This window comes from Rhinopithecus bieti, unplaced genomic scaffold (genome assembly GCF_001698545.2).
Source record: "Rhinopithecus bieti isolate Rb0 unplaced genomic scaffold, ASM169854v2 scaffold_50877, whole genome shotgun sequence".
Taxonomy (NCBI): Eukaryota; Metazoa; Chordata; class Mammalia; order Primates; family Cercopithecidae; genus Rhinopithecus; species Rhinopithecus bieti.
This window is the reverse complement of record NW_016821745.1, coordinates 2,207,844-2,220,261: the sequence shown is the minus strand read 5'-3', so window position 1 is coordinate 2,220,261 and position 12,418 is coordinate 2,207,844. Positions and strand designations below refer to the sequence as shown.

The following is a 12,418-nucleotide window of genomic DNA, read 5'->3' as shown; positions in this document are numbered from 1 at the left end:
AAAACAGACTCCTGAGTCATAGCCTGGACTCCAACGTGTAGCTGTGCCTTCAGTAAGCCCTGGGTGATACACAGATTCTGCTTTTAAACAGCTCCCTGGGTGACTCTGGCCATGTGGGAAGCTGCAGTCTAGTGAGAATTCAGCCTGATATTGAGCAATACCGAGCGAGCTATCCACTCCTGGCCACAATCCCACTGCAGTAACAAGTCCCGGATGGGGCATTCCCAGAACCTTCCTTCGGGATCCCCACAGGCCCGCTGTGCCAGAAGGAATAATGGCCCCCAAGGATGTCCTCATCCCACTCCCCCGCCCCTGTGAATATGTCACCTTACCTGGAAAAAAGGACTTTGCAGACGGAACTCAGTCGGGAAGGTCACACTGGGTTAACTAGATGGGCTGCCGTGATCACCAGGGCCTCTGTAGGAGGAAAGCAGAGGGTTGAGGCCAGAACAGGAAGTGTGATGCCAGAACAGAGGCCAGAACACCGGCTCTGAACACTGGGGGGCCACAAACTGGGGGCGCAGGTGGCCTCAGCTGCTGGAAGGGGCAGGAACCGGAGACTACCCTGGAGTCCCCAGAGGAAACTCAGCCCTGCTGACGCCTTGATTTTGGCCAGTGAGACCCATGCTGGGCTTCTGACCTATGGGATCTGGAAGGATGATGTGTGTGGTTTCAAGTCCTGGCTTTGTGGTGATTTTTTTTTTTTCCTGCGGTTCGTTGCAGCCGCCACAGGAACCTCCAGTGCCTCCCAGTGAGCACACTCGTAGAGGCTCCTTCCCCACCCACTGCTGACCTGGCCTCACTGTGCTCCACTCTGTCTCCGAGGAGCTTCCTGGCTTCTCTTCACTTCACCAACAACCAAGAGAGGGCTCGGGGTGTCAGTCTTGGCACTGTGGAGACTGGGGTGTGGCCGCTGCTGCCTGTGGCCTTCCAGCAAGTCCTGTCGCCCTGCGGGCCGAAAGCCTCAGGGACGTGCACTCCTCAGTCCACTCAGAGCTCCGCCCAGGAGCACCATGGTATAGGGACCAGCTTGCAGGTCAGGCTGCTCTGTTGTCTTAATGAATCCACTCCCAGGAAATACTGAAGTTCTTCTTGGATCAACAGGTTAAAGCCCATAAGACAACCCTCCCCCCAGCAGCTCCCCGCCCATCCTTCCAAGTCCACATTTATGCGATTGTGGTTACAGCGTGGGGAGCAGGGGCTCCGGCATGGGGTGGGGGCACTGGGCCTTCTCCGAGGCGACGTCAGGCCTGCTGAGCTGCAGCCCCAGTTACAGCAGCAGCACCGGGGCCGAGCACGTGTCCCCACTAGCCACACTCCCCACAGCCTAATCCCACACGACGGGCCAGGTTCCTGGGTAAGGTCAGGGCCAGACTTGCCACGCCAACCACCCTCCCCATGGTCTAATCCCACACAACCGGCCAGGTTCTTAACTTAGGTAAGGTCAGGGCCAACTTTGCCCCACCAGCCACAGCCCCCACGGCCTAATCTCACACAGCAGGCCAGGTTTTTAGGTAAGGTCAGGGCCAACCTTGACCCCAAATCCTGCCTTGTGGATCATATAGCCCCCACACCTGTCACAGGACCGTGCGCCCACAGGGTGAAGGTATTTATGGATTGAACTGTGTGGGAGGAGTTTGCTGACTCTCCTCACTCCCTGGGGACTGCGTGTGGCTCCCCTGTCATCTGACCTTCCCATCCCCAGGTACCGAGGGGCTCGCCACGGCATGGTTCCGCAGAGCTACCCTGTTTCCTGAACTTGAGGGGAGCCCAGTCATCCCAATTGGCCCCATTAGACGTGGGAGGAGAGAAGAACGAGTGGGTGAGAAGACAGCTTCCTAAACCCCAGCAGCTGCAGGAAATTCAACACTCCCTGGCAGGCACCTTCCTCCACAGGAGCAGGAACCAGTGTGGCACCAGAAGGAGATGTGGTCCTTGGTTGTAGGATGAAGCGCTGAGGCCCAGGGTGGAGAGGCGGTTCACACATCACCCCACGCCTTTCCCCATCTGGCCTCACCTGGTCATCCTCGCTCATGCTGCAGCCTGTGGGGTCCGGGAGCTGAGGTGCCAGGCCGGGCTACAGACTCTAAGCTTGGTCCTGCTTTGAGAAGCACACAGGAATATGCCTGCACGGAGCCACCATAAATAAGACAAGTCCTTTCCTGGGAGGACTCACAAACCAGGACAACGGGAGGAGGAAACAGAAAAGGGACAGTCAGGGGAGCCGGGCTGCTTGGATTAGTAGAGACTGCTCACAAACGCTTTGTGGAGAGGGAGACGTTGCCACAAAGTCTTGTCCTGAGCACTCAGGGATCTCCTTGGAGGAGCAGAAGGCGGCAGGAGTGTGTTCCCGGCCAGCCCCACCACCTGCAGGCACTCCGTGTGGGTCAGTGCACCATCCTTGGAGGTTTGTTGAGGGAGAAGCTAATGGAAGCAGGGGAAACTGATGAGGCCAGTGGTTTTCTCAAATGGGAAGTCCTGTGTGTGGGACCCAGGCATCCCAGTGGCATTCTAAAGTCTCCCCAGCATGCAGCCGCTGTGTGGCAGCCAGCGTGAGGGCCACACTAGAGGAGCTTTAAGGTTCTATTATTTGGGAGTCAGCCTCGGTAGACGACAATCAGGGGTCCAGGAGCATCTGGGGTAGAATAAATATATAGGTCAAAGGAGCTCCCACCACATGGAAGGGTACATGAGAGGGTGTGAGCTGGGTCAGGAACCTCTTTTCTGAGGCTTCTCTCCAGTCTGGTGTCCCCAGAAGCAGAGGCACCCAGGGATGAGCAAGACCAGCAGAGACTGGAGAGCAGGAAGGAAGAGGAGCTGCGGTGAGAGGGTGGACCCGACGCCACTCTGTGACCATGTTGGTCATACGGGGACCATACAGGGTCTTTGTGTCCATGGCATTCTCCAGGGATGACTCTCAAAGGCAGGCTCCCAGCCCTGCCTCAGCGCTCAGAGCCTACCTAGTCCTTGCCGAAAGGGTCAAAGAGACATTGAATGCATAGGCACCATGAAAGAAAGAAAGAAGGAAGCAAAGGAGGGAAGGAAGGAGGGGAAGAACGACGAAGAGGGGGAGGGAGGGAGAAAGAAGGAGAGAAGGAAGGGAGTTAAAATTTCACAAGGGATCTCTCTGGGTAAAAGCTATGCCAGAGCCAAGCATCTACAAACACATAAACGGCCCCATTTTCCTGAGGGCTGTTCAGGAGATCCTTAACAGCCCTGATGATCTACATTAGTGGATGAGTCACAGAGCTCAGAAAGAGGCAGTTTGACTAGTTCTGCCATCATCTGGTCTCCTGATGAGACTACAGCACTGCATGGCTGTCTGAGGCTCCTGGGCTCTGAGGGACTTGGTAAGGTTACTCCGTCTGGTGTCTGGTGGTTCCCAGACCCAGCTGCACGTCAGATCACCTTGGGAACTTGCTCTCCCCCGTATGTTTTGGGTAGGAGAACTTGCTTTTTCTGAAGTAGAACAATCCTACAGAAAAGTGCACAATCTGAGTGTGCTGTGTGGTGAGTTTCCACAAACTAAGACACCCATGTAGCCAGCACCGCCTCCAAAAGTAACCAAGGTGGCTTCCAACATCATGGTCTAGTTTTGTCTGTTTTTTACCTTTATATACACAGAGTCACGCACTCTGCACCACACTGTGCCTGATGCTTCTTCTTCGCGTTTACGAGCCTCGTCCATGTTGCATGTTGGATGTTTTAAGTCATGCAGTGGCTCATTTGCTGTGGCACCTGTGCCATGCGAGGTAAGGTGGTAACGTGGAGAAACTAGACACAGGGGTCCAGGGGGTCAGGAGCACTCTGCACTGTCTTCACAACTTCTCTGGTTATTTAAAACTATTATAAAATCAAAAGTTATTTTTTTAATCAGAGGGAGAAGATTGAGAGGTGAGAGAGGAGACTTCAGTTGGGCATAGAAACCTTTTCTTTAGGGGTGGAGAGAAGGTGCATCTAAATTAGTTCTTTTATCCATGAGCCTTTCTCTAGTGTTGCAGTGGGAAAATGTGATACTCCAGACAGGCCACTACAAGGAACTTAGCCAAGTAATATGGTATTATGCTTCCAGAAATGAAAACACTTTTGGAGTGTTATTAATGGTGCCATCAATGACACTATGCATAAATCAGATCATGTACTATATATATATACACACACAGTGACATAGTTTGGATCTGTGTCCCCACCCAAATCTCATGTTGAATTGTAATCACTAGGGTTGGAGGTGGGGCCCGGTGGGTGGTGTTTGGGTTAATGTTGGAGGTGGGGCCCGGTGGGAGGTGTTTGGATTGATGTTGGAGGTGGGGCCCGGTGGGAGGTGTTTGGATTGATGTTGGAGGTGGGGCCCGGTGGGAGGTGTTTGGATTGATGTTGGAGGTGGGGCCCGGTGGGAGGTGTTTGGATTGATGTTGGAGGTGGGGCCCGGTGGGAGGTGTTTGGATTGATGTTGGAGGTGGGGCCCGGTGGAAGGTATTTGGATTGATGTTGGAGGTGGGGCCCGGTGGGAGGTGTTTGGATTATGGGGATGGATCCCTTATGAATGGCTAATATTCAGCATATTAGACTCCAAATGACCTGACATTTCAAACATTTAGAACCACTATCAAAAAGAAGCACCTGCAGAGGACCCCCAGACAAAGCAATGCAGGCCTGGCTGGCACCAAGCAGTGGCCCAGCAGGACTGTTCGGGTGGCACATGTTTCTCCTGGTTTGTTGTTCATGTTCTGGCTTTATTTTGCTATATGGGAATCATAACAGTTTTGTTGCAGATTTACAATATTTTTTTCTTTTATGGTGTTCAGGTCTTGTGTCTTGTAGAGAAATAGGAAATAGAAAATGTCCCTACATTGATGTTAGTTGTTTTGTCTATTTTCCCCATGCTTATTTCTAGACATTTTATGTTTCCTTTTGACATTTAAATCTGCAATCCATCTGGAATTTATCTGTAAGAAGTAAGGTAAAAGATCCAGCTTTTTTTTCAGATAGTGGCCAAAGGTAGTTATTTAAACACTATTTATTGAATAACTCATCTTTTCCCCTGCTGATTCAAATTGTCACTTCTATCATAAACCAAAATCCTATATATAACTGTGTCAATGTCTAGACTCAATATTTTATTCCATTGACCTTTGTGTCTATTCAAAGTCAACTACAGGAGCTTTACAATATGTTTAATATCTGGGTCTACTCTTTGCTTGGTACTCTTCATTTGCAGGTGTTTTCTGGCAGTTCTTGGATGTTTATTTTCCACAAGAAAGTCAACGGCAACCTTTCTGATTTAAAAAGTATCTCGGTATTTTTGGAAGGAGCTTAAACATGATCTCCTCCTATATGAGAAGCAGGTGTATCTCTGCATTGATTGAAGAATCCTCATCTATCCCCCATCCAGATGTAAATAATAATGGCTGTAGCTGTGGCACATGCCATGCCTGTAGTCCCAGCTACTCAGAAGGCTGAGGTGGGAGGATCGCTTGAGCCCAGGAGGTCGAGGCTGTAGTGAGCTAGGACTGCACCACTGCACTCCAGCTTGGGCAACAGAGCAAGACTCTAATATACTGCTACTACTGATGGTGATGATGACCATGAAGAACTATAACACGGGTCCTCCTATGTTCAAGGGCAACATCGATTCTGCAAATCCATAGATTCTGCCCCTCTGTTTCTCTCACCAACCTCTCCAAACCCCAGCCTGGCCCTCAGAAAAATCAGTATTGACTAACTATTCTTCTCCAAGGTCCTAGAGGGGCTGACAGGAGGCAGGAATCGTGGACCCCTAGCAACCAAGTTAGACGCACCTGTCCCAGGCCAAATGCAGAGAAATCATTCAGAGGCATTCAAGATGAACGCGAAGCGTGTTTCCGAGGAAGCTGCTTACATGATCAATGCAGGCCCTGCCGCCATCAGTCACGCAAGGCAGCTCCTGCACAGGCTAGCTTCTCAGTGCCATCCGTATTTCTCCAGACTGCGTTTTCCCTGCCCTCCCCCCAGCTTCTCTGCCTCAATTTCAAGACCCCTGTCCTCTCCTGCTTGCTGCCTTCTGGATATCCTCCAGGCTGTCAGGGTCCCTCCCTCCCTGTCCCCCTTAACACAAGAGGCTCAGAGCACGTGCAGCTTCCTGTTCAGATGTGGTCTGAGCAGTGGACATGAAAATATCACCTCCATGGTCCGAGCACTGATTTCCTTATTGTCTTCGCTCCTCTCTGAATTCCACCAACGTCCTGCCCACCTGAGCTACCTCTATCCCCCTTCCCATGTCCTAGCCTCCCCCATGGAACTGGATACCCCAGGGTCGTGCTGGGCTTTAGTCTGGCCTGAACCTGAACAAGGGCTGCCTGGGACCTTGGTAGACCTCCCATCACTGGCCAGGGGCAGGATGAAAATGTAGAAATGGACCAAGAAAGAAGATCATGGAGGACCCTCCTGGCTACCTCATTCTTTCACATCCCCTTCTCCAATAATAACTGTTCGTTTATTCCACTTGGCCACCTGCTCCCACAGCCACTCTGTAAAGCAACCACCTCCAAAACCTCAGCTCCACTCCAGCTCCCTCAGAGCTCCTTCTTAGGCTCAAAGCTGTGGCTGGGCAGCCCCCTCCCTCACCCTCTGGGATGCTCCAGTCCGTTCACCTGCCCCATTGAGGCTTCCCCCACACAGACTCTCCCACCATCACTGGGATCTTGGAAACACCCTTCCCTGGTTAGCTTCTCTCCTCCATCATTGTCACCAGACAGAACTCCTGCTCCTGCTCCCTGCCTGCACCCCTTCTCACTGCTTCTGCCATCCCACCATCCTCTCTTACCAGGACTTGCCACTGACTCCCTCCTTCCACTCCTGTCCACCTATGTTCAGTACAGCAGCCAAAATGATCTTCCTGTAAGCAAATCAGCTCCCTTGGTTAAATCCTCCAGGCACTTCCATCTACCACCCTGGAATTCAAGCTCTACCAGAGCCTGCAGGGCCCCCCTTCCCTGCTCCCAGAATACCTCCCATCGTACCTCCTGGCACGCCGTCCCCCTCACTCCACCCCACTCCCTTCGGCCTTTTTATTTTCCATGACGGCCCAGGCTGGTTCCCTCTGAGCCCTCTGTACCTGCCGTTCTCTGGCTGGAATGAAGCCTTTCAGTGTTCCTCCAAGTCTCAGTCCTTCCCATCCTCTGGGCCATCCCCAAATGTCTCCACCTTAGGGAGGGTTTTCCTGACCACCGAACCTACAGGGCCCTCACCCAGCACTCTTGACCATGCCACACTGCCCTGTTTGCCTTTTTTTAAGCTTTTGGCAGCATGAAGCTGACTTGTCAATGTGTTTGTCTGTTTGATTGATGGCTGGACTATGGGGGGCTAGAAAGAGCCCAGCTCCCTGGTGCAATCCCAGAGCCCACATCCCAACCCTGTGCTGGCTTCCTTTTGATCAGAGGAGAACTCTTAATAACTGAGGGGACTGTTTCAGGGATTTCTGTCACTAGCAGGTGGACACAGTTCCTAATGATGCAGGGGCAGGTGAGTCCCAAAATCAGGGCTTGGCCCAAGAGGGTCCTTGGCTCCACACAGGTAAGAATTCAAGGATGAGCCAGTGGTGTTGGACAGCAGCTTTTATGGATGTGGCAGGTGCACAGCAGCAGCAGAGGGGCCGCTCCTTGCAGAGGAGGGCTACGTCATAGGGAATGCACCCAGAACAGCAGCTCAGAGGCAGGGCTGCACTCACATTTGTTTATACCAAATTTTACTTATATGCAAATTGAGGGGCAATTTATGCAGAAATTTCTAGGAAAAGGATGGTAACTTCCAGGTCATTGGGTTATCGCCATGGAAAGGGGTGGTAACTTCCAGGTTTTACCACGGCAATGGTAAACTGGCATGGCACACTGGTGGACGGAGCTTATGGAAAGCTGCTTCTGCCCTATCCCTTTTAGCTAGTCCTCAATTGGGTCCAGTGTATGAGCCCCACCTCTGGAGTTGAGTCTAGCTTCCTGCCTCACTAACAGAGGTAACTCAGAGCACCCACACATTTTCAGAGCTCTGAAGCTTTCATGGATTCTCAAAAGATGGGAAACTGCTTCAGAATCGGAGCAGGAAGTTTTAGAGCATCTTACTGTGGGCTCCACTCCGAGGAAAGTAGGATGTGAAATGACTCCAGGGGTCCTGAAGTCAAGCCTTAAACAAGGAAAAGAGAGGGACATGGTAACAGGTGAGCATTCAGACCTGGAGTCCAGAGGTGAGGACAGCAGACTCCAGGGGACTGCAAGGACTGCAGCTTCCAAGGAGCCAAGAGCCAGCGCTGGCCCTACCTGCCTGCATCTTCTTTAAGTTAAGTAACTGCTCTAGGCAAACAGCGAATGCATCTCCACATCCCAGGGCTGTGTGGTGACACCTGAGGCCAGGTGAGGAAGGCTGAGACAGGAGAAGGGTGAGGAAGAAGCTAACAAGGCGCTGGGTCAGCTGTAACAGCCACATCCACGGGGACTTAGATTCCTGCAGCAAGTGCCATCTGGGAATCATTTATCCTTCCAGTGGGCTGGGGCAGGGGTGGTTCCCATCCATTCCTGATACATTACTAAGTGTAAGCCTGAGACTTGCCTATGGTGAGGCAAACACAATGAAAGATCTGCAATTAAAGGTCCAGGCCTCAGTTTCCCTATTGGGATCATTGCAGGTGGCACTCTGGACCCTCCCTCAGGGGCCACCCTCCCTCTCCAGTCATCATATTGGCTTTGCCCCCGACCCACAGTCCGAGTCTTCTCTTTCCTGCCTCCCATGGGGGATCCAGGCTTCAGGAAGGGCTGACGTTCCTGTAATGCCCCAGAGGACTGATGGCGGGGAGGAGGAGCCTAAGGTTTGCAAATTAAATGCTTCCTTTTTTATTCCTTTCACCCTCTGAGCTGAACATCGGTCTCTTCCATGCAAGTGACTGTGTCTTCCTCTGACAAAGGAGAACCAGGAGAAACTGGGTTTATGCAGCATAGGGGCAGAGAGCTGGAGAAAGGAAGGCTAGTCCACTCCGAGTTATGCCCCCAACTCCCAAGGCAGTCCCACCAGGGCCTTTCCCACCTCAGGGCCTCTCTGTCCCTCCAGGAAAGAAGGATACCCCCTGCCAGTCAAGGGCAGCGCTGGAGGGGTTTTCCAAGCTCCCTAAATTCACAAGCCCTTGGCTGTCTCCTCTTCAAGATCAGCCTGATTACGTCAGTCCTCTGGGCTAAGCTATTAACTTCTCCTTGTGAAGATGTGACCGAGGCATGGGGGAGGTGAGTTTATCAAGTGATCTGATCTTGGCTGAGATTCATTTCTTAGATCAGATGAGGAGGGGCAGCCTGGGCCACAGGACAAGTGAGCCAGATAAGGAGACTGTGGAGGGGGGTGAGGGCGCTGTAGTGGTGTTCCAGGAGGGCTAGGTACTGGAGGGGCAAAGAATGGCCCTAAATATGGACTTGACACCTTCTCATTTTGTCTGGAGTAGCATGACCAGCCGTGGCCACAGGACAGGCTCGCCAGGAGATAAAAGAGAATGTGCTGTCCTGTCTCTGCCCTCAGGCCAAAGCGGGGACTTTTTTTCCCATCACATATCCACAGTCAGTTAGGAGGAACTGCCAGCTTGGTTGTGGAACACACAATTGAAGAACAAAAAGCACACAAAACACTACCCACGCTCAGTGATCTCGCCTGGGGAGGGGGAGGTGTCAGGTCACTCTTTGGCGAGGGGCCTCATGCAGGGAGTCCCTTGGGTGGCCCTGCCTGGGCACTCCAGCTGACGGGAGCCCAGGGGACCCAGCACCGTCTGTCAACTGCACACGGCCCCAGGAGCCAGGACGTGACAAGGGATAGTGCCCAGGACTTGGCATGTCTCCATCACGGGCACCCTAAATCCGGAGCACATGGCTGCCAACATATACCCTGAGAAAAGCTAACCCCCCTTAGGTGGGTGGGAGCACAGCAAATCCTCCTGTTCCCACTGAACCCTCCTCTGAAGCTCGGGCCCCAAATGCTCAAAACAAACACTGATTCCGCCAAACGCCCGCAGGACCCGTGGGCCTGCAGCTGGCACCGTGGGTTTTTTCTCTGGCCCTCGTGACCTGGCAGGAGCAGCAGCGTCTGTCTGATGGACAGTGTTCCTGGTCACAAAGGGCCACTCAGTTCAGGTGAAACTTGGGCTCCAAGCGACTGCTCCCTCCTGGAGGAGCCCGGTTGTCCGAAGTCCCCCACCTGGAGTGTGGATTGCTCTAGGATTGAGGAAACCCCTGCAAGAAACAAACGGCAGATGCCTCCCTCAATCTCTGCTCCCACCTCTCTCCCCAAAGCGAACCCTTCCAGGGCCCCGCAGGCGTGAGGATTCTCAACAAGTGGCGGCCAACTGCAGTTGGCTCCAGGAGGGCTGCAGTGATGAGACCTAGGGGTGGAGCAGCGGCCACATCAGGTGACTTACTCCTCGGGTGAGCTTGGTTCTGTGGAGAGGCCAGGGCATCACATTTGAGGCTTTGTAACCACAGAGAGAGCCTGGGGTCACTTCCTTCCACCCCTGCTGAGTACTTGTTCTGACCTCTCCCCAAACAGGGCCAGCACCGCCCAGCCCCTGTGCTGTCCCCGCCAGCAGTGCCCTCGTTTGACGATGGCAGGTGCATTTGAAGGAGTGACCAGTTTGCAGGGAACTGCACCACCCTTCTAAAGCACAGCACCAGACGTTTCCAGACCTTCCTGGGGTCCCATCATCTGGGGAATCTGTTAAAACGACGGTTTCCAAGTCTCATGCCCAGGGAGTCAGGCCCAGCAGTTCTGTGGGAGGGCCTGGGAGCTGGCTTTTTTTTTTTTTTTTTTTTTTTTGAGACGGAGTCTGGCTCTGTCGCCCAGGCTGGAGTGCAGTGATGTGATCTCCGCTCACCACAAGCTCCGCCTCCTGTATTCACGCCATTCTCCTGCCTCAGCCTCCCGAGTAGCTGGGACTACAGGTGCCCGCCATCACGCCTGGCCAATTTTTCTTTTGTATTTTAGTAGAGACAGGGTTTCACCTTGTCAGCCAGGATGGCCTCGATCTCCTGACCTGTGATCCACCCATCTCGGCCTCCCAAAGTGCTGGGATTACAGGCGTGAGCCACTGCGCCCAGCGGGAACCTGCATTTTAATATCCTTACTTTAGATCTGATTTGAGCCTAAACGATGAGTTTTCTGTGTCAACTTGGCAGGACTCCGGTACCCAGTGATTCATCTAACAGTCATCTAGGTGCTGCTGGGAGGGGACATTGTTTATGTGATTCCATCTACACTCAGTTGACTTTAAGTAACAGAGATCCCCTCTGTGATGTGGTGGCCTCGTCCAATCAGCTGACAGCCTGAGGAGCAGAAACTGAGGCCCAGAGAAGAAGAAAGTCAGCCTCAGGGCAGCAGCTCAGGTCTCCATGCTGGCCTGCTGCAGGCATTTTGGATTTACTAGCCCCATAACCGCATGAGCCAATCATTTTAAATACACCTCTTCATATACCCGTGTAGCTCTTCTATCCGCCATTTCTCTGGAGACCCCCTGCGGATAAACATCCCTTGTGGCTGTGATGAGGTTGAGTGAATGGCTCCATGCAGATAGTGCCAAGCTGGGCCCAGGCCACAGTGATCATCCACAGATATGCCCAGTGGTTACTCCAGGCCACAGTGATCATCCACAGATATGCCCAGTGGTTACTCCAGGCCACAGTGATCACCCACAGATGTGCCTGGTGGTTACTGATGGGTGTGGGAGATGAGCAGTGACAAGTCGCACTCCCTGTCCTGGGAGGTTTCACCCTCCGACGCCGTATACTCCAGGAACCACCCGGGTGTCTGCAGGACTCCTGCAAATGCCCAGGGAGACCATCTCCCTCCAGAGACGCCCACAAACTTTGAGTCCTGAGGGGTGGATTAGTGAATGGGAAGAGTAAGAGGAAAGCCAGGGCAGTGAGGAGGCACGGGAGACAGCCAGGCCAGGCCAGGCTTGCTGGGGAGCACAGCATGCAGCGCCCTCTCTGCCACAGCCCCCTCCCTGCCCCGGCCCCCCACCTTGGCGTCCTGTGCACACCCCAGCCTCACCCTCCTGAAACTCCTCCCCACCACCTCCCACCAGCACTGCCCCTCCATCCTCCTGGCCCTGCCCCAGTCCCGAATGTGGCAGGAGTTGCTGCTGTCCCAGAGAACCATGCTCCTGGCTGTCCACTCTTGATGTCTCAGGGGACTGAGCCTCAGGCCTTGGGCCCCACCCCAGCCTCTGTCCTCCCTCCCTCAGCCTTCTTCCCCACTGGCCTTCCTTGTCTTCAAGTGCAATCTTGACCTTGTGCCCTCAGCCTTCTCCCTTCCTTCCCTCCTCTATGAGGCCCTTTGGGAGGGGAGGAGGCTTTCCTCTCCTCACCTTCTTACCTGATAGGGTTTGGTTCTGTGTTCCCACTCAATTCTCCTCGAATTGTAA

General features: G+C 53.3%; 1 long non-coding RNA gene across 1 annotated transcript in view; it reads right to left on the bottom strand.

The window, feature by feature from the left end:
- Positions 1 to 335: 335 nt before the first annotated feature.
- The window catches only part of LOC108520983 (uncharacterized), a 28,561-nt gene continuing 16,478 nt past the window's right edge, over positions 336 to 12,418 (bottom strand). Inside the window, exon 3 of the long non-coding RNA XR_001883083.1 lies at positions 336 to 417. This is a non-coding gene — a long non-coding RNA (uncharacterized LOC108520983). The remainder of the gene's footprint in view (positions 418 to 12,418) is intronic.